This window comes from Macaca nemestrina, chromosome 7 (genome assembly GCF_043159975.1).
Source record: "Macaca nemestrina isolate mMacNem1 chromosome 7, mMacNem.hap1, whole genome shotgun sequence".
NCBI classification, from domain to species: Eukaryota; Metazoa; Chordata; class Mammalia; order Primates; family Cercopithecidae; genus Macaca; species Macaca nemestrina.
In genome coordinates, this window is record NC_092131.1 from 10683200 (window position 1) to 10705477 (window position 22278).

Sequence of the window (22278 nt, forward strand, 5' to 3'; positions counted from 1 at the left end):
ACGATGGGTACAGTGCTGGGAAGTGGCACTGTCAGAAGTCAACATGAAGGAGTCCACGGACTGACACAAATCATCACTCCTGGTAAATAAATGCTGCCCGGCGAGGGAGATTCTGAGATCAGTGCCTTCCAGCAATTTCTTCCCCACTGCAGGGAAAGATACCTCATTCCACTGTGGCCAAGCAGGCTCTTCTCTGTCCCCTGAGAATCAGCATCCACATCTGACATTTAATTTGGTCACTGGACTCCCACTCTGCACCTACCATGCACCAGAGGACACCAAGAAGGAGGAGAGCCGCTGGCTCCAAAGCTGCTCTGGCTCTAAGTAGGAGGAACAGCCAAGAATGCAGGTAGAACAACAGCAGCAACCGTCCTTCCTGGGCCAGCCAGTAAGATGAGGGCAAAGTAAAAGATGGCAGTCCCTAACAATTTCCAAGGGAGGTTTTGAGAATTAAATGAGAAATTGGATATTCTCACGCATCTGGCTTAGGGGCAGCAGTCCATTAATTTTAGCATTCAACATTATTATCTACACACTCATGTATTTATTCATCTATGTCATGATAATAATATATCACAACAAACCCACGAATCCATGATATTGCTTCCATTTTATGGATGGGGAAATTGAGGGCCAGAGAGATACCACAACTTGCCTGAGGTCACACAGCTGCCATGTTGGGCTTTGAACGCCAAATCTCAGGCTAACATTTTCCCATCTCTCATTTTTGACACGACTCACTGAACTCCCTGGAACATTAACCTGAGATCACGTTTGCAATCCAGTCTCCATTTTTTGAGTTTCTCTAGGTTTACTTTATGGCAAGCTCATGGCTTAACTCTTAAGAGTGGGCTTCTTGGGGAGACAGAAGAGGAAATGAGGACCTGGTCACGTCCTGCCTTAGTTCCTAATACACACCATTTGCCGCCCAGGCCTGGGGGTTTCCTTGACTCTGTGTAAGTGACGAATCAGCCAACGCAGCCAGAATATTGTTCCCACTAGCTCAGTGCCTCCCCATCCGTGAAATCCTAGGGTTTTGGAGACAACATCTTCCACCCAAATATATTTAACAAAGGCAGACAGTTAAGTGGTCAATGGGAATACCCACAAGCCCAGAGGAAATAAGACTCACCTCCCAAGTCAACAGGGTGTCATGGCTCTGCAACTGTCCTCTGCATCTACTAAGATGAGAAAAATCAGCAAAGTGGGACAACAACATACTCCGGATCCCCTGTGGTCCCCACTCTAGCTAAGTTAATTAGAGAAGTCTTGTCCTGGGATGCCTCCATTCTGATCTCCCTCACATGTCACCTCCCCTGGGAAGCCCTCCTGGTTTATCCCAACCCAGAACAATTCTTTCTGCTGTATGTGCCTCCTCCTAACATCTCTTGCCCACATCACCTGCTACTTACAGTTCTTTTGACAGGTGCTTGTGTCATCTACCCAGAAAGCTCCCTGAGAACAGCCAGAGCTCATGCCTTTGGACATTACCACCCAGAAAATGGGGCATGGCAACCAGAAGGTACACCCAAAGACATTTGCTGATTAATTGAGTGATGAACTCCTATGCATCCTTCAACACTTAGGAAGCCTTAGTGTTTGCTTCATGTGCTCCAGGAAGCCTTAGAAGGATTAGGACAGACTCCTTCCCAGGTTTCAGCACAGGACCTGGCATGGAGTAGATTATGGTGTGGAATCTACATAGCTCTCATCTCAGTCCTTAGACTTGCCTTCTTCCCTTGAAGTATGTGGTGGACACAGGGTATTAAGTCTTTTGAAGACAGGGGCTGTGGTTGTGTGTCTTTCTCTGACACCCTAGCCTGTAGCCGGTGATCAGTAAATACTTGATTGCAGAATGACTTAATAAAGGCATGAGTCCCTTCTTTCTCTTCTTCAGCCCTCATTTACTCGTTCAACCAGACTTGATGCGTGCATTGTACTAACCTGGAGATAAAGGGGGCTACACAAATAATCTCTGACCTCGAAGAGGGGAAACAGGGAGAGAGAAACTAATGGATAGTGAGCCTGTATTTTTTTTTTTTCATTTAATCCTCACAAGTGCTTCCTATGTTGGATAATCTCATTCTTTTTTTGTCGATGAGTAAAAAGGATTATCCAGACAGAGTCAGTTGTCCAAGGTCGTAACACTAATAAGTGATGGGGCATCTGTTTGAATCAAGGACTGTCTGACTCCAAAACCCATCTTGCTAGGCTTCCTTTTTGGAGGGAGAGTTAGAAAACCATTTTTAAAAGAAGACGAATAATAATAGGGGGGAAAGTGTGAAGCTACAAGACAGATAAACAAATTGCTGCAATTGACCAGGTCTGGTGTCAAAGGAATCAACTCCACTCCAGTCCACACCCCACAGACCTTCCTCTGGCATCCAGTCCCCACAAAGTATAGACAGGCAAACCTACCCAGGCATGAACCACGCCACGGTCATCCCAGGAAGGTGGAATGGAGATGAACTCATGAGCCTCAGCTTCCCCGTTGAAAATTATTTTTAACTTTCATCATTATTATCTACACACTCATCTATTTATTCATCTATGTCATGGTAATAATATATCACAACAAACCCACAAATCCATGATACTGCTTCCATTTTATGCATGGGGAAACTGAGGGCCACAGAGATTGACAGCTTGCCCCAGGTCACACAGCTGCCATGTTGGGCTTTGAACTCCAAATCTCAGGCTAACGTTTTCCCATCTCTCATTTTTGACATAATTCACTGAACTCCCTGGAACATTGACCTGAGATCATGTTTGCAATCCACTTTCCATTTTTGGATTTCTCTAGGGTCACTGCTCCCCTCCCATCAGGACAGAACTTTCTAGGCTCTTTAGGAAACTTCTTTTTCTCTTGGCATTTTCTCCCCTATCACAAGAGCAATTTTAATTTTTTCCTGTTTCCTCTTGTCTTTTCAATGTCCTGGTCCCTCCACATGGGAACTGCAGTCTCCTCCTACTCCTGATGAAGCTCTGCTCTTTCTTCAGGGGGCCACGTGAAGGTCTTCCCCAGCAGCAACTTTTTCGGCCCTTCCCCATCAGTTTCAGGGCCCTGATTCCCCCAGCCTCTCGCAAGCCCTGCTGTTACACTTGCCCCTTTCCCTGCCTCCCCCACCTTTCTGCTGGCTGCTGGAGGGGCTGCTGGAGGGCAGGGCTGTGTGCGTTCATCAGACATCTCCTGCGCTTAGTGCCCACCAGGCACACCATGGGGTTGAAAGAAGAAGTATTTAAACCGGCTGTCATCATGGCTTAAAACTTTTATCATGGTTGATTTTTTACCCAACATTCTATCAATTTGTCTATTTTTCAACAAGGTAAATCATCCTCAACATTTTCAGTAGGTGTCTAATGGTCAGTCCAGTCTCCAGCCCACACACATTTACGGTGTGGCTGCCATGAGCAGGCACTGTGCAAGGCACAGGGAATCCAAAGAGAGATGCCATTTGCATCTTGCCTGCCGGCTGTTAGGGCAACACACCAGCACTCAAAGATTCAAAGGATCATGAAATGGAAGTGGGTATCTACACAAACGCACCCATTTGATGGATGAGAAAACAGAGGCACGGGGGAACTTGTACCAGGTCTACCTGCAAAACCCTAGCAGAGCCCTGACTGGTCCCTACTCAGAATCCAGACCCCCATCCAGGCCTCTCGCCAGCACACTCCTCTCTCAACAAAGGAATGCACTTCTTTATTAGACTTCCACAGAGTCCTAAATCAAACCAAAGCATTCAAATTTTTAAAGTTTGATCAGCTGAGAAATAAGGATATTAAATATGATTAAATACGATTGCATTTGAGGGTACAGACTGTTCTTCCATTACCTGCTTTGATTAAAAAAAGCTATCTGGGCTGTGAGGTAGAAAAGTTAAATGCGACAAGAAGAGAAAAGTCTATCAGTTTGCTGTCATTCCTACTTTTTGTAAGAAAATAGTATTGTTTAAGATGTGTTCGTCGCCACATCAAGAACACATGAGTTAGCATCTGCAGTTAATATTTTTCTCTCCCCTTTAATTGCTAAAAATAAGAGCGATTAGGAAGAATAAAAAGTTATTCCTATGATTCTTCAGGGACCATAAGAAAGGCTACATTTTTTTTTTAATGGAACATAGACCAGAAGCTCGGATTCCTAAGCTGAAATTTAATTGGTGCAATATTGAAGTTTAAAGAGTAATAAAGTTTTTTGTCCTCAGGTTACAAGGGGAAAATTACCCATAACATTGTTTGGATTATAATATCTTAGCTGCTGCCCTGGCCTATCTTTTTCCTGAGATTATTATTATTATTACTTTTCTGATGGTTTTCCCCATTTCACCCCTTCCCCTCCAAGCTTTGCAAGTGGAGCTGAGCTTCCAGGGAACTTTTCAGGATGGCTGGGACATTATGCGACCAAAGCGGATTTGGACAAAGGAATGTTGTGAGGAAGTGCCAGTAGGGTCTTTTCAGCAATGTCAAATGTCATCTTCTTGAAAGATGAGATAAATGACCAAAAAAAAAAGGAAGGAGATAGAGAGAGAGAAAACCCTCGTGTAATAGCGCACTTATTTCCACCTTCTAATTGAAGAGTTGGCTGGAGCTCAAAACATGGCTCTGACCAACTTCAGCCCTTAAGATGCCTGCATCGCCACCAGAGGGAAAAGTAATCAATCATGAATTAGCCTTTTATTAGTGAAGGTTGAGAATGTTATTGAACGAAAGGGGGAAAAAACCCACAATGGATCATTCCTACAGTTTAAATAGTTTAAAGATGCATAAGCATCATCAGGAACTATAAAAACAGTTTATGTCAAAATCATTCAAAGATCTTCAGTTCTTAGAAACCTACACTACAACCAAAATTAGAAACCAGACGTTGTTTGGAAAACATGAGACCTGCACTCCGTGCCCCCAAGTGTTCGTGGACTTGGCATCAGCTAATTGCTCTACAGCAAGCGCCCGGGTGACTGTTTTCCCAGGGTTGTGACGGTGGAGACTTAAGTCTGGGACTTTTTCAGGACCCACTTCATCTGCAGAAGTATCAGGATGTAGGATTGCTGGATGTAGTATCAACACAGGATGATCAGTTACGTTTGAATTTGGGATCCACAACAAATCATCTTTCAGTATGTCCCATACAACTTTGGCAGGCTGAGGTGGGAGGATCACTTGAGCCCAGAAGTTTGAAACCAGCCTAGGCAACATAGGGAGACTCCCATCTCTACTAAAAAATAAATTAAAACTTAGCTGGGCATGGTGTCATGTGTCTGTGGTCTCAGCTACTTGGGAGACTGGGGTGAGAGGCTCTCGTGATCCCAGGTGTTGGAGTGAGCCATGATGGCACCACTGCACTCCAGCCTGGGCAACAGAGTGAGAGCCTGTCACTATCAAAAAACAAAACAAACAAAACAAAAGCTTACAACATGTGTCTACCTAAGCATTTTTTCTTGTTTATCTGAAATTCAAATTTTACTGGACATTCTGTATTTTATCTAGAGGCCCCAGGCCAGAGGCAAGCTGCACTTTAGCCTACCTTGTCTTTCCTGCATTTCCTCCTGGGGCCCTTCATAGTTGGGCCCCTGAAGACCCACAGAAGACTCAGGCTGTCTGGGGTCTCAGGCAGGAAGGAGCTGTTAATATAAGCAGGAGCAGCTGGGCATGGCGGCATGCAGCCCTAACTACTCAGAGGGCTGAGGCAGGAGGATCAGTCCTGCAGTCCTGGCTACTCAGGAGGCTGAGACAGGAGGACGGCTTGAACTCAGGAGTTCAAGTCCAGCCTGAGCAACACAGCAAAATCCCAGCTCTAAAAGAAAAAAAACAAAATGAGCAGAAAGAATGAGAACAAGACCTATTTCCAAGGGTGCAACCTACAGTCCTGAGGCAGAACTTTCCAGAGAGCCCCTCCTCCATGTTTAGATGCAGAATAGGAGCAGAGAGTCCTTGGGATTCCCTGTTTGGAGTCCCAAGATACATGCTGCCTGCTGGGCTCAGGGCTGTGAGACTCTGTATTTTTCTCTCATTATTAGGCACCTGCCACCAGGTGAGGAGCGGTGCTCTCAAAAAGCCCAGGTGAGAGATTCTCAAAGTTAAAGGTGCATGAGCATCATCAGGAAAACTTGCCAATAACCCAGAGGCCCTGTCCCTGTCCCTTGTAATCTCTGATTCAGTAGGTCTCAGGTGCACCCTGTAATCTGGATTTCTAACAGCCACCACCCTCCCACCTGTCCCGCACCCCCACACATCCGGGGATCCTGATCTAGGTAGATTCTCTGAGAAACACTGACCTGGGTTTGAGGCTCTCCCCAAAGTCAGATGGAGAAAAGCGTCCTTTGTAAAATACAGTATTAAAAACATTTTCTGCAAAGATAATATCATTCATGAATCTGGCATTTCACAATCTGATTACAGATAAATGTTATTTTAACAATATGATGTAAAAATCACAGTAAACAGTAATTTTTCTACAAATGGATCATTCTTACAGAAATCAATTTTCTTGTCTCAGCCTATATTTTTGTTTCTTAAACTTAATACAATTTTTTCCATGATGAGGACTAAAGTTGAATTATTTATAATAGTTTAAAGACAGGCATATATGTTGCTTCTGTGCTTGTTAGATAAATGTAATTACAAAGTTTTAGAATAATAAAAATGAAAATTATAAGATGAAAATAATTGCAGAATTTTAGATTCATGATGTAAAAAGAAAGCCGTTGACTTACAAAAATGCAAGTTTGACTTTAAAGGGCATTTTCCAGATTAAGAATTAAGAAAATTCTCCTAATTATGTAAGTAAGAACTGGTATTCTTGTACATATATGATAATATAAAAATAATGCAACTATATTATTAAATTCATATGTAATATCATTAGACAAACCACTACTAGATACTAATAAAACAAGCTCTTCTCATCAATGAATGTATGTCAAAATACGAGGAGGAATTTTGCCCTTACTGTTTTGAAAGTTCCATATGACCTAGACATTCAGTGTCAGAACAACACAGTATTTTCCCACAGGCTTTACACAATGGCCTAGCTAGGAAAACTTTTATTTATATTTTAAAGGTATATAGAAAGTTCTTGGACTATTTTGAATACAGCACTTAGATAACACTAGAGAACATCATCTAAAGAAAATAAATTAAAATTGGAAAGTGTGGTATTATGAGTTGGTCAAATTGCCGCATCCAAAAAGATATGTTGACGTTCTAACCCCTGCTACCCGTGACTCCAGCTTTATTCAGAAATAGGGTCTTTGCATACGTAACCAAGTTATGATGACTTCCTGAGGGTGGTCCCTAATCCAATATGACTGGTGTCCTTATGAGAAGAGGGGAATTTGGACACAAACTCACACTCAGAGGAGACACAGTGGGAAGACGGCCATGTGCAGATGAAGGCAGAGATCAGAGTGATGCTGCCAGGAGCCACCAGAAGGGGGAAGAGCCAAGAAAGGATCCTCCCCTAGGGCCTTTGGAGAGAGAAAGACCCTTCCAACACCTTGGTTTCAGACTTCTGGCCTCCAGATCTGTGGAAGAACACGTTTCTGTTGTTTTAAGCCACGCAGTTTGCGGTGCTGTGTAGGGCAGTCCTGGGAAACTCATGTATGTCGATTTTATTACAAGTCCACGGAAAAGGCTTCATTTTCTTTTTTCAAAACAATAAAGTGAAATGATAAAAAAAAAAAAAAAAAATTTAAGTCCTCCAGGGACAGTGGCTCACATCTATAATCCCAGAACTTTGGAAACCCGAGGTGGAAGAATTGCTGAAGGCCAGGAGTTGAAGACCAGCCTGAGAAACATAGCAAGACCCCTGCCTCAACAAAAAATTTAAAAATTAGCCCAGCATGGTAATGCATCCCCATAGTCCCAGCTACTTGGGAGGCTGAGGCAGGAAAATCCCTTGAGCCCAGGAGTTTGAGGCTGCAGTAAGCTGTGATCACACCACTGCACTCTAACCTGGGTGACAGAGCGAGATTTTGTTTGTAAAAAATGAAAGACAGAAAAAGAGGAAAAGGGAGGGAAGGAAGGAAGGAAGGAAGGAAGGAAGGAAGGAAGGAAGGAAGGAAGGAAGGAAGGAAGGAAGGAAGGAAGGAAGGAAGGAGGGAGGAAGGGAGGGAAGAAAGAAGAAAGAACAGAAGGGAAGGAAGGAAGGAAGGAAGGAAGGAAGGAAGGAAGGAAGGAAGGAAGGAAGGAAGGAAGGAAGGAAGGAAGGAAGGAAAGGGGAGGGAGGGAGGGAGGGAGGGAAGGAAGAAAGAAGAAAGAACAGAAGGGAAGCAAGGAAGGAAGGAAGGGAAGGAGGGAGGGCTGGCGGGAGGGAGGGAGGGAGGGAAGGAGCGGGGAGAGAGAGAGTGAAAGAGAAGGAGAGAGGGAGGGAGGGAGGCAGAGAGAGAAGGGCAGAGAGAGAGAGGAATAGAGAGAGAGAAAGAGAGAAAGAAAGAAAAACTTGGAGTGAAATCCCTCCCAAATCTGTTAGAAAATAACAGCTTCTTAGGCAGCCCCAGTTTACTCTCACAAATGGACCTTGAGCTGCCCAATGGGTTGGTTCTTCCACGTCTGTCGGAATGCTGCGTTTACGGTCCTTGGCGTGTCTCTTTTTGTCTAACTACTCCTCAATCTGCCTCCCTTTGCCAAGGAACTACAGTTCTAATGTCCCCTTCAATCCTGGAGGGGCTAACAAGGGTGCATTTTGCTGCCCTCTGGAGCACTGTACCCAAACACACTCCCTGCTGTGAAGCAGGGTCACCCAGCACTGATAACCAGCTTGTTTGCATCCAGTGAGACAGAGCACCCTTACACAACGACCTACAGGAAGAAGGTTTATTCCCAGCAGACAGGCAGCAAGGGACAACAGATGTCTAGGATTCATTGGAAGCTGGTCCCACACAAGGCTCCAGTAAGCTGCCCAGGGCAGATGGAGTCTTATCTGCATGTGCCCCACTTGCAGCACAGCTGAGGGGCCCAGGAAAGCCATCTGCCCTGGTTTTATACCGTGGGGAATGTGACTCACTGGGCTCAACTGTTGAAGGACATACCATTCTTAGGGGGACTGGAACAGGGCCTGGCCATCTCCCCCTTACCTCAAGGTGTTGCATGCCCAGCACCTTCCACAGTTACCCCTTTTTTTTGGAGACAAAGTCTCACTCTGTCACCCAGGCTGGAGTGCAGTGGCGCGATCTCGGCTCTCAGCAACCTCTGTCTCTCAGGTTCAAGCGATTCTCCTGCCTCAGACTCCTGAGTAGCTGGGACTACAGGCGCCCACCACCACACCAGTAAATTTTTGTATTTTTAGTAGAGATGGGTTTTCGCTATGTTGGCCAGGCTGGTCTTGAACTTTCAAAGTGCTGGGATTACAGGCGTGAACCACTGTGCCTGCCTCCACAGTTATTCTTGACAACTACAAGCAAGAAATGGAGAAGTGGCTCAGTCCAAGGCCACCCAGAGAACAGCCCCGCACCTGCCTCTCTCCAAAGACCCTTGATCATGCTTTTCTCACTCTAAGCTTTCAACTCCTCTCTCTAACCCAGCTCCAGGCTAATTCCCTTCTTGCCCAGTATTTCTCAAAACAGCAAGACCTTTATTTTACAAACGTCTCGGCCTGCCTGTATAAAGCCACACTAACTACTGCTTATAGGACAGTTGTACAGAAAAGATGAGGCAGGCAAAGCAGCTGGCCCCGAGCCTGTGCATGGCAGGTGCTCAACAAAGGCAGTCGTAGGTGTCTTTACATCACACAGGTGGAAGGCCTGCTCAGCCTGAGCCTTAGAAACTGAAAGCCAGACAGAAGGGAATGGGATTCTCTTTATCTGGCAACACTAGGACAGATATCAAAAAGGCAACATGCTTCTTCACTGCCTTTTATTTTTGAAGTCCCCATTTCAGATACTTTCAAAGTCACTCAGTCAGAAATTATTGCAAGCCTGACTTGTGTGGGCCAGTGCTCCAGGCTCCTGAGGGAGAGACATGGAAACCAGGCCCCTGCCCCAGGACACTAAGGATCTAATAGCCGATACACTTGACAAAACCTGCAGGAAACATGGGCCTTCAAGAATAGACTTATGAGAGGATTCGTTTGAACACTGTCAGGTAGGGTCAATCCTTTTAGGCTTCCTGGAGGAGGTGCTTGAGGTATGTCTCAGGGCCTCAGAGTTCATTGTCAGTGTGAGGACTGGGCTCTCCTGGATCCTCCCAAGCATTTGTGGAATCCAGTTCATGTGCATTCCATACAGAAAGCAAATTATTTGTGAGGTCCCTGGATGGGAGAGGGGGATTTTGATCACCAAGATTTGGCCTTAAATATCTCTTCACGTCCTACAGGGGCTAGCCTTTCCTAACTCCAACCTCCTGGCCCCAACTAGCCAGAGCCCTGAATTTATGCCCCCATGGCCCCCTTCCTTCTCCTCATGGAGCTCATCACAAATGTGATTGATCATCTGTGTGGTCTTTGCCTCAATGTCTGTTCTCCCCAAAGGGTTGTGATGACTGCAAGGTACAGATATTCCTGACTCCCATCTCTCTGTTCCAGCTGAGCCTGGTACAGTAACTCACACAGGATAGGTTCTTGCAAAAAAAAAGTTTGCTAAATTGATAAAATCCTCCAAGGCCTTTCTTCTTTTTTAACTTATATTTTAGGTTTGGAGGTACATGTGACAGTTTGTTATATAGGTAAATTCATGTCACAGGGCTTGTTGTACAGATTATTCCATCATCCAAGTATTAAGCCTGGTACCCAATAGTTATTTTTTTCTGCTCCTCTCCCTCCTCCCTCCCTCCACCCTCAAGTAGATTCCAGTGTCTGTTGTTCACTTTTTTGTGTTCATGAGTTCTCATCATTTAGCTCCCACGTATAAGTGAGAACACGCAGTATTTGGTTTTCTGTTCCCGTGTTAGGTTGCTAAGAATAATGGCCTCCAACTTCATCCGTGTTCCCACAAAAGACATGAACTTGTTCTTTCTACGGCTGCATACTATTCCATGGTGTATCTGTACCACATTTTCTTTATCCAGTCTGCCATTGATGAGCATTTAGGTTGATTCCATGTCTTTGCTATTGAGAATGGTGCTGAAATGAACGTTTGTGTGCGAAGTGTGGTCACTTAACCAGCAGCATGGATGTCATCTGGAGCTTGTGAGACGTGTGTCATCTCAGGTCCCACCTAGAGCTGCTGAATCAGAGCTGGGATTTTAACAAGCTTCCAGGTGATTCACGCACACTGACATCTGAGAAGCCCCAAGGCCCAAAGGAACATCTGAAACTTGGAGAGGGGTGGGGAAATAGCAGTGGAAAGGTAAGAGTTGGATGGAACTATAGACCTTTAGCAATCTGCCCAAATGCCCTCCACTGACTGTCCTTCCATCCCTCATCCCTCATTTCTTTGGATCTTAAGCACCTCCTCCAGGAAGCCCTCCCAAGTCCCACTGGATTGAGTTAGAGACCTCACTGGCACGCACCCTCCACACTACAGTTTTATTTTAAATTTCCACCCCGCCCCAACTCCTCCAGAGGCTTGGGAGCAGAGGGCAGAAATTCGTTTTGAAAACTTCGTGTCCCTAGTGGCTAAAAGAGTCACTGGAAACAGGTAGGTGCTCAGTAAATAATTACTGAGTGACCGATTGATCCTTAAGTTTCAGTCTTCTGACTCTACAGCCACGTCCTTTCCACCTCCCCAGCGCGCATCTCAAGCGGAGGACAGGCTGGGGTCCTAGCCGCCAGCACTTCATCTGTGCAGGGATGCTCAGATGAGGCACGTGCGTTTATTTAAAAGTGGATGTTCCCAAAGGGAGAGGTTGTATTTCTTGGTGTTGAGTGAAGTATGAAGGAAAGGAAAGGGTGCATGGCTACGTGGCGAGAAGCTATCAAGTTCAACTCTAAGACATCTGTTTACCCAGGAAGGGTAAACAGAGCTCTGAAAGAAAACACTGGAAATCACTCCAACGTGCGGTGGGCTTTCCTGCCAGGTGCCGGTCACTGAAGCAGCTGCTGACGAATCACCAGGCAGGGACTCCAGCACGCACCCACAGGGTCAGGGAGGGCACCTCCAAGGTTCTTTCCAATTGAGTTTCAACATCTAGGCCGAGTCTGCAAATTTTCTTGGAAATGGGCAAGGAGGTAAAAATCTGGGGTTTGCGGTTGACGCCATCTTTGCTCCAACTACTCCCCTCTGCCACTGTGGCTGGGAGGCAGCCTTAGATAAGATGCAAACCAATGGGCGTGGCTGAGTCCCAGGGAAATGCTAATGACAAAAGCAGGTGGGTGCCCCACGGACCCTAGTTTGCTGACCCTTGATCTAAAATAAAACTGAGACAAAACTAAAGTAAGAGTAGACTGCCCACTTTGGATTCTCAAAGGCTCAGGGCAGACGCTGTGGTTGTCTCTCTGTGGAATTTACCCCATCTTGAACTGATCTTTGACCAGGGGACATTGAGCCCTCTGGGAACTCTTCCAAGCCTTAGAAACAGCTGATGAAAACAAAAGTATTTTAACTAAAGAAGATAAACCAAATATGCCCCCACTCCCAGTTGAGGATAAAAAGAGGTTGTGACACCCACCTCTTTGTATTGCAATCAGTTATTTCCGTCAGTGAGGACCAACATTTCTTGACCATGCACACACAGAAGGGGCACACACCAGACAGAGAGAGACAGAGAGAGAGAGAGAGAGAGGAAGATGGAGATTAGACATGATGCCTATCTAGTGGATATTTAAAATGTTACAATTAGTATTTCCCTCCAGTTAAAGAGGCTCTCCCATAAAATGTACAAATGGCGTTTGGACAATAAAACTGATGGGTTTATAGAGTCAAGTCATCGCCCTGTCCAGGATCCCATTAAGAAGCTCTGCTACTTTGATGCAGAGCTATGGCCTCCTGCCTCTATTATATTACCCTCTCTTGCCTCCATCCATAATCATGCTTCACATCCACATTAGAAGGCTGAAAACGCTTGGCTCGTAGGCATCCTGTATGACGAGAGCATTCATTTTATTTATTTAAAGCTTGGCTTGCCTAGATGGTCCCTAGAGATAAAGCATCTTATATTCCTGGGGGTCCAGGTACCGTTGGAAGAGCATTTATTCCAGTATCACTGCCTTTGAGCCAAGGCTAAAAGCACTTTCTCAGACATAAGGAATCAGGAAATCTACAATGGGAGCGTAATGTTAATATCTCTGTTAAAATAATACCCAATAGCTCTTTCAAACGAGTATATCAAATGGGTGCTTCTCGAGCCATGAGTCAACTAGCTTCATTCATCAAGACCAGAGAGGGGATGGGTAGCAGGAGAAGGCTGCGTGCTTCCTTCCTGCGAAGCTCTCTTTGCAGCGATGAAACCAGATAATACCAGGCAGCTCGGTTTTCCCTTAGGTTCTGTTGCTTAAATAATTCATATGGTCATGCACAGAAAGCTCAAAACACAAATGAGAGCAATAAGAACTCACTTTGGGTGACTTGATCTGTAAGTTTCTTCAGCAAATACTCATTTCATATGAACTATGTGCTGAGAACTATTTAGGCTGTAGAAGCAGAGAAAAAGAATAAAAATAAAGCTTTTCTCTCCCAGTCCTCCTAGTGAAAATGGGGAAATAAACAAGTAATTCGAATATAGACCAAGCTGAAATAAAAATAGTACGATGGTAGAGGTGCATAGAAAAATGTTAAAGTTAGGAAGGGGTGTGAGTGCAGAATTGGCAGTTGCATAGAAGTGATATTTAAGCTGGTTTTTGAAGTTTAAATCAGAGTTTACAAGGCAGAGAATAGCACGTGTCCTGGGCAGTAATTCTCTTAATTTATTTCATGGATATATCTCCACTGACATTGTGATAGATGTTAACCAACTTCCGCGGAGGAATGAAGCCGCCTTGCAGGGCCACGCGGACCCGCTGGGAAAAGAGCAAGGATTAAATAGCCAATTACAAATGAATATTTACCTGATAGATTGGGATAGATTAGGAGGGGAAGTAAGAAGGATGAGTGAAAATTGCACACACTGAGAATGAAGAATGGTCTGTAATGGGAATGGGACAAAGGGCCAGCGGAAATGAATTTGGAAAGGCAGCCTAGAGGTCATAAAGGGCTCCACTGGCCAAGATAAGGAATTCAGGGCTTATCTTGTGAGCCAGAATTTACCAAAGTATGCTCCATGAAGCAATTCCATAAGGTACTAATAGGTTTTACAAAAATAAACTTGGGAGACGCTAGGATGAACCCTGCAGGACTTCTCAGAGCCTTTAATATTTTAGTGCACACAGGCATTCCCAAGAGGGATACAAAAGATATAATAGCTCCCCAATATTTTATCATAACATCTGCTTTTGTTATTTTAAGAGAGAGATCTCATGGGATTTGTGTTCTAAAGAATAGAAATTGGGAAATGCTACTAAAGCCGCACAGACCTGTAGAGTGTTTCTGGGAAGAGGAGTAACGTGTAGAGTTTTAGGACGGAAGCGTAACCCTGGCAGCAATAAAACACTGAAACAGGATGGGAGAAGGATAAAGTTTTGTGACCGATTTCACATGCAGAATCAGAAGCCAGTGATGATTCGTGGTTCTGACTTTGTCACTGAGAAGATACTGCAGAAAACTGAGGTAAAGGGGAACCCAGGAGGAGGAACCCGTGAGACTGAGCCGTTTTGGCCAAGTTAATCCAAGAATGCCCCTTTCACCATATTACTCAGAAGACAAGTGACTGATAGGCTCCATCATTATTTTAAGCTCATTTTCTTCTGAAAAATCAAGAGGAGGGTGAAATTTTTAATGGAATGCTATGAAACGCATATTAATTATTACCAGGACTTGAGTCTTTTAGTGAAATACATATTTATAAACCTTTGTGGAGCATAGATCATTTACCTAATAGACCAAGACTGCTCTAAAGTCAACCATCCTAATCTATCAGGTAAATATCCATTTATAATTGGTTATTTAATCCTTGCTCTTTTCTCAGTAGGTCCGAATGGCTCTGCAAGGCTGTCTCATTCCTCCGCGGAAGTCTGTTATCATCCATCACAATGTCAATAAAGATATATACATTAAAGAAATTAGGAAAGTTACTGCCCAGGACAAGAGCTAACATTTAGACTGAGAGAAATGCAAAACATAATGAAACAGCTGCTGCGGGTGAGGAGGACAGAATTTTTCATTTTAATAACCAGTCATACTCCAGTGCAGAGAGGCAAAAATAGAAAGATGGCAGCGGTAAGCTGTATTTTGGCTAAAATTTTCTGATCATCCTGAACAAGTTCCTGGACAGAACCCCTACTCCCACAAAAGGAGAAAGGCATGGATTCTGTACCCCTAAATCCTTCACTTTGTACCACCACCTCCTTATACACACACACACACACACTTCATTTTATTCTATGTATTTCAGGAATCTCAAAATTAGGCCGTTCATTGAGCATCTATTTATCATGTGCTGGGTGCTTCTGCTTGTTAGATCTCATTTACCAAAGAAAAATCATAGTATTCTTTACACTATTGGGGAAATTGAAGTTTGGAGAACTGGAGGGACTGCCCTCAAGTCCCACAGCCAGTAGTGGCAGAGCTGGGATTTGAACCTAGGTACTGCTGCTTTCCCTACAGTTGCTTCTCCCCCTAGGACAGGATGGTCCAGGAAACACTCCAGGTACATTGGTCAGGAGGAGACCCTGGAGTCAGGAGCATTTTCTGAGCCAAAGGAGACTTGGGAGCAGAATGCTTGGCAGAGAGGGAGTCAGAGGTCTTTTGTGCCCCAAGACAGGAAGGCACCCCACCCGTCTCAGTGGCCTAGAGAGACAACCCAGAGGAATTCAAAGATCCTGTGGAAGTTGATAATTATTCAGTTTCCTCCTGCTAATCTAACTGGTCCTGAATCTGAGACTTGAAAACTTTTGTGTTTGGTTGTTGCTGTTGTTTTACAGGACTCATTTTGTCAGTCACACTAACATGGCACCCACCCCAACTGAGAAGCACATCAGACAGCAGCTACTGCTAAAGTGTGGTGAGGGCCTGGAACTCAGGATTTATGCTCCCCAGTCCCCCACAATGGTGCCCCCCCCCACCATCTTCTGTGCCCCTGGTGGCTCCTAGGACACTTCCATGGAATCCTGGTCTTGGAGACCATTGATAGCCATGGCTCAAAACCACCAAGTAGGGCTGGCCTGCAAGTGGCCCACGTGGCTCTCCACTTGGGCATAAAGGCCACCTGAGAATGGTGAGGAGAAGGGTTTCCAAATCTATATAAGCCTGGCTGATGTTCACTCCCTTCTGGTGTCAATGTTTTCAACATCAGAGTCCCCAGTTGTATGCTGTGTGCCAGGACTTACAGATAGTTGTAGAAAAGGATGCTTGGGATCAAAGACCAGCCACACAGAACCAGAGGTTTCAAAGCAGGCTGAGAGTTTAGCTTCAAATGCTGTCAGTCAGACCCCTGGTAGGACGAACACTGTTTGCAACTCTGTGGGAAATTGACACAGGTGGTCGAAGGAAATGAAAGGGCGTTGACTGAACCTCCATGGATCTCGTTTCATCTCCACTGTAGAAATTGCTGTTCCCTTATTATAGATGGAGAAACTGAGGCACGGGGAGCCCAAGCCTGTATCCGAGGTCACAGAACTACTGAGCAGGGAAACCTCTGAAGGACTGGGCCCTGTCTGTTTGCTAAATAGTCTTTCTGCCATCAAGTCCCACTGTATAGAGAAAATACGGTAATATCTTATTTCTCTGGGATCGTCAGAAAATGAACTGTTTCACCAAGTAGATTTTCCAGGTAACTGAAACATATACCTTTGAGCCCCAAAACGTTTTAAGATTTTAATTATTTTAATGGAAACATTTAGTCTGTTCTTAAAACAGCCTATTCAGTGTGATTAACCTTGTCTCGTTGGCTCAGGGCCATCAGTATGAACTGCGGCTGTGTGCTGGGGTGTAACCCAGTGACAGAGCAGCACCAGGAGGTTCTAGCAGCAGGTCATCGGTCACCTGACCATTGCAGCAGTTTCCAGCTTTTTCCCCCCAGCCCTTCCCCAGTAACCCCTTCCCCTCAGCAGTCAGAGGGCACCTTCCAAATGCCAGCTGCCCATGCATTCCCTGCCTAAAACCTTCAGTGACTTTCCATCACCTGCTGGCTGTGGCATGGGCCACCAGGGATCTGGGTCCTCCCCACCCATCACTTCAGGGACCCCTTCCCACTGGGGCCTTTCCCAGTATGCTCTGGTAATGCTGAGCTGCGCGTGATCAGTTCCCCAAACAATGCGGGCTGTGGCCTGCCTCCTGGCCTTAGGAGAGGCTGTCCTCTCTGCCTAGGGTAGCCATTCTTAAAGTGTGCCCTGAGGACCTGAGATCACGTAACCTCTCAGGGGGCACCCAGGTCCTCCACTTTCCTGTTTTCTTTGTGTATAAGAACAGATCTTTTTCCTGTATACATCAGCTGTACTTCAACCAAAGCAACATCTTACAAGAAATGTGGAGCTGGATACGAAGATCCAACTGCCTTCTGATAAGTCAGGCATTGAAGAAATGTGCAGAAATGTTAAATGAGGTCATTTTTTCACTAAGGATTTTTTTGTTTTGTTTTGGAAAAAGATTTTTGTAAAAAAAAAAAAAAAGAAAGAAATACATGTATATTTCAATTTACATTTGCAGTTAATGGATTTATTATTATTATTATTATTTTTTTTTTTATTTATACACTAAAATTTTATTAGTAGATATTTCCCATTGTTATTTTCTTGTTGCACAGCTGTAGTTTTTTAAGCTTTGCACAGAATAAACCAATGTTACATTTGTCAAAAGGGGAAAATAAGTTATTTTTTAAAATGTTTTTTTTTTTTTTTTTTTTTTTTTTATTTTTTAAATTTATTTATTATTATTATACTTTAAGTTGGAGGGTACATGTGCATAACATGCAGGTTTGTTACATATGTATACTTGTGCCATGTTGCTGTGCTGCACCCATCAACTCGTCATTTACATCAGGTATAACTCCCAGTGCAATCCCTCCCCCCTACCCCCTCCCCATGATAGGCCCCGGTGTGTGATGTTCCCCTTCCTGAGTCCAAGTGATCTCATTGTTCAGTTCCCACCTATGAGTGAGAACATGCGGTGTTTGGTTTTCTGTTCTTGTGATAGTTTGCTAAGAATGATGGATTCCAGCTGCATCCAAGTCCCTACAAAGGACTCAAACTCATCCTTTTTTATGGCTGCATAGTATTCCATGGTGTATATGTGCCACATTTTCTTAATCCAATCTGTCACTGATGGACATTTGGGTTGATTCCAGACATTTCTCAAAAGAAGACATTCATACAGCCAACAGACACATGAAAAAATGCTCATCATCACTGGCCATCAGAGAAATGCAAATCAAAACCACAATGAGATACCATCTCACACCAGTTAGAATGGCAATCATTAAAAAGTCAGGAAACAACAGGTGCTGGAGAGGATGTGGAGAAATAGGAACACTTTTACACTGTTGGTGGGATTGTAAACTAGTTCAACCATTATGGAAAACAGTATGGCGATTCCTCAAGGATCTAGAACTAGATGTACCATATGACCCAGCCATCCCATTACTGGGTATATACCCAAAGGATTATAAATTATGCTGCTATAAGGACACATGCACACGTATGTTTATTGCGGCACTATTCACAATAGCAAAGACTTGGATTTATTATTATTTTTAATGAATTTGTAAGCATTTTAATAATTTCTCAGTTTTTATTTCTGACATAGTAAATATTGATAACTATCACCCACATAAAAGCTCTTTAAGGTTCTCATTAATTTATAAGCATGTAATGAGGTACGAGGTGGGATTCTAAATGTGGGGTTTCAACACTGGACCAAATTGAGGACTAGCTAAAACAGGGCCAGGACAGAAGCTGCTTTCGATAAGACATGCCTACCAGTGCACCATGTCAGTTACCACCGCCATGGCAACACTGGGGAGTTCCTGTCCCTTTCCATGGCAATGACCTGAACACCCAAAAGTTATTACCCCTTTCCTAGAAATTTCTGCATAATCCACCCCTTCATCTACATGTGATTAAAAGTAGGCATAAATACGACTGCAAAACTGCCCTCAGCTGCTACTCTTTGCCTTTTGAGCCCCAGAGTAGGGCTTTAGAGCACATCTTTATGATCACTTTTTCAGCTCTGGAAAGACCTTTGTTTGTGCTTGAGTTCATGGGAGTAATGTGGAGAACTGAGATTGTCAGGAGCCTGTCCTGTAGATACCAAGGGTGCAGTTGTGATGTAAGAAAAGAAGGGAGGCTGGGCGTGGTGGCTCACGCCTGTAATCCCAGCACTTTGGGAGGCTGAGGCGGGCAGATCACGAGGTCAGGAGATAGAGACCATCCTGGCTAACATGGTGAAACCCCGTCTCTACTAAAAATGCAAAAAATTAGCCGGGCGTGGCGGCGTGCGCCTGTAGTCCCAGCTACTTGGGAGGCTGAGGCAGGAGAATGGCATGAACCCAGGAGGCGGAGCTTGCAGTGAGCCGAGATCACGCCACTGCACTCCAGCCTGGGCAACTGAGCGAGACTCCGTCTCCAAAAAAAAAAGAAAAGAAAGGAAACCCTGGGTGCAAAGGGAAATTCTACCACCAGGTGCAAGCTATATGACTTGGGGCAAATTGAATCTCAGTTTCCTCATAGAAAAATAGAGATCATCATATTCTTCTCTTAGCATTTTCTAACAATTAATGAAATCCCACAAGGTGTTTATTGTAACCATGGTTACATAGCAAGCACTCTATACATGGAAGTTGCTATTACTGTTATTATTACTATTATTTTGTGGATTTGCCAGTCCTATCAGTGACATTTATTCAGTAGGATGAGATATGAAAGCTAGTTTGGAAGTGTCACATGGAGAAATGATGGCATATGTTTAAGGGATTTTATGGGCCATTCAAAGAATACGAAGCCCAACACCTAGTGCCCACTGCCAAGGTGTCTGTCTCTCCTTCTCCCCAGGCACCGATTTTGAAAACCTATCAGCCTTGTGGAACCAGGGTACATCGTGCAACACTCACTGTGTCCCCCTTTCCCTGCAAAACACCAAGAGCCCCACCCAGCTACCAGGAACTAATTCCGGAAGAAGCAGGGAAGTACATGTCCAGTGTATGCTAGGCTCCATTTTCATTGTGCATCATTCATTCATTCATTTAGCAAATATTTACTGAATGCCAACTCTCTGTGCTGGGAATTGCGCTAAGATCTGGGAATTCCACAGCTAACAAAATGACAGATTCCTGGCTTGTGGAGTTCACATATTAGTGGGGAAAACAGACAAAACCAAATAAAAACACAAGTGGAAAAATATAAATTATAATAAATGTCAGGAAGAAACAATAATTTATCCACCACTACGATCCTATGAGATCATGCAATTATTATTCCTAGATCATGCAAATTATTATTTTCTAGATGACAAAACTGAGGTTCAGTGAGGTGTCACTGTGAACATGTGGTGATGACTCTAACCATCCACCTGCTCCCACGCTGAGGAGCGCCTCTGATGGGGACATGGTTAAGAAGCTGTAGATATTGCCACTAAATGGCTGTGTGACCTGAACAAACTCCCTAACCTCTATGATTCTTCATTTGCTCTATTTTTAAGAAGGAAAAGAGAAATGCACGAAAAACTCTTATCACAGTACTTGTCATTCAGGAAACACCCCAAAATAATAACAATTACAATTGCCATTAGAGTAGCTTCTATACGACTACTAAAGTGTTGATGGGTAGATATCTCAGAGGATTCTGTATCCAGGGATAAATAATCCACATGCCAATGAAACACCCCACTTAGTAAACTGTGCCCATCTCAATCACTGTCTTGGGTGGATTCATTTATTCTACAGGAAAAAAGGAAGGTGAAATCCAATCCAACCTCTCTCCAAGTGATTCCCAACTCAGAACAAATGAATTTTGAATGAATGAAGACCTAAGTCCACATTTATTTGGAAGATCAATAACAACATGCAGAATTGAAAGTGAGAGTATCCAGACTTCCCACAGAGGGCTCTAGATGGGCCACTTCTCAGGAACAGCTGTCTCAGTTTAGGAGGAGGGCTCCAGATGAGCCTGGCCTCCAAGCTGAGCCAATTCTGCAAAATGGCAGCTTCCCAGAGGGCTCTACTTCCATTTCAGATTAGGGGCATGCAATTATCTTGAAAGACCCTGGGTCTTTATTCCAGGTCGATCTACTGATGCCCAGATCCCAGCCCCCTGGAACAGGAAGCCCTGCAGAGCCAGTCCTGGTCCCCATTAGAGCCCTGTTCCCCTCCCTGCTTCCTTCTCGAGCTCCTCTTTTAGCTCCCAGCCTTATGACTGTGTCTTCCATTCTCCACTCTGCTCTTGGCCTTGGGTATGATGGCTTAACCCTGGGCAACCTCAGTCGGACAGTGTCTAGGTCCCCATTCTAGCTTTCATTGCTCTTTGACTGGCAATGCTGAGACCACCCCATTTAAGGAAGGACCTTGTTATTTGGACGCTTTAGGCTGAGCTGAAAGCAGCTCTCTAGCTGGCTATCCATCACCTGACATAACCCTGAGTCAATCATTTATTTCAGCAAATATTTCTTGGGCATCTACAACGTGGTAAGCATTAGACTCAATTCTGGGTGCACAGACATGAAAATAATAGTGCAGCACAGTGCTCAGAAGCCCAGGTTCTAAGACCAGATACCCTTGAGGTTAAATCCCAACCTCTCTGCTTCCCAGCTGCAACCAGCCCTGAGTGGGCTTCGTAATTTGTTCCAGCCTCAGCTTCCTCATCTGCGGGGGGGTTATTAAGAGTACCCATTGCACAGGGCTATTCCCGGCATCAAAAAAAGACAGTGCACAATAAGCACTCGACTAGTACAAATTCTTATTAATATTAGGGCATGGCGCTGGTCCTCCAGGAGATTATTGGGGCAGATCAATAAGCAAATGGCTTTAGTTTGTCTTCATAAGGCAATTGAGAAGATAACAAGTAAAGACAGATGAGAGGTGAGAAGAGACAAGGGGTTTCTGCTTTCATGGAAAACCTCCTGAGATTCAAAGAATACTGTGCTCCAGTCCAGCTGGCTCATGAGAGAGTGTTCCTATACCTACAGACCAAACACAGGCAAGGTGAAGACGGTGTGTCTGTCTCATGCTTGGACCAACTGGGGTCCTCAGGGCTTGGTCTGATGAGAGTTGCCAAGAAGGAGCAAGCCTGACAAAAATCTGGGGGTGGAAAAGATGCTGGGCAGCAGAGTCAAGCTCCCCAGTGGCGTCTGTGGACGAAAGGACATTCCAACAAAAAGAATTGTTGCT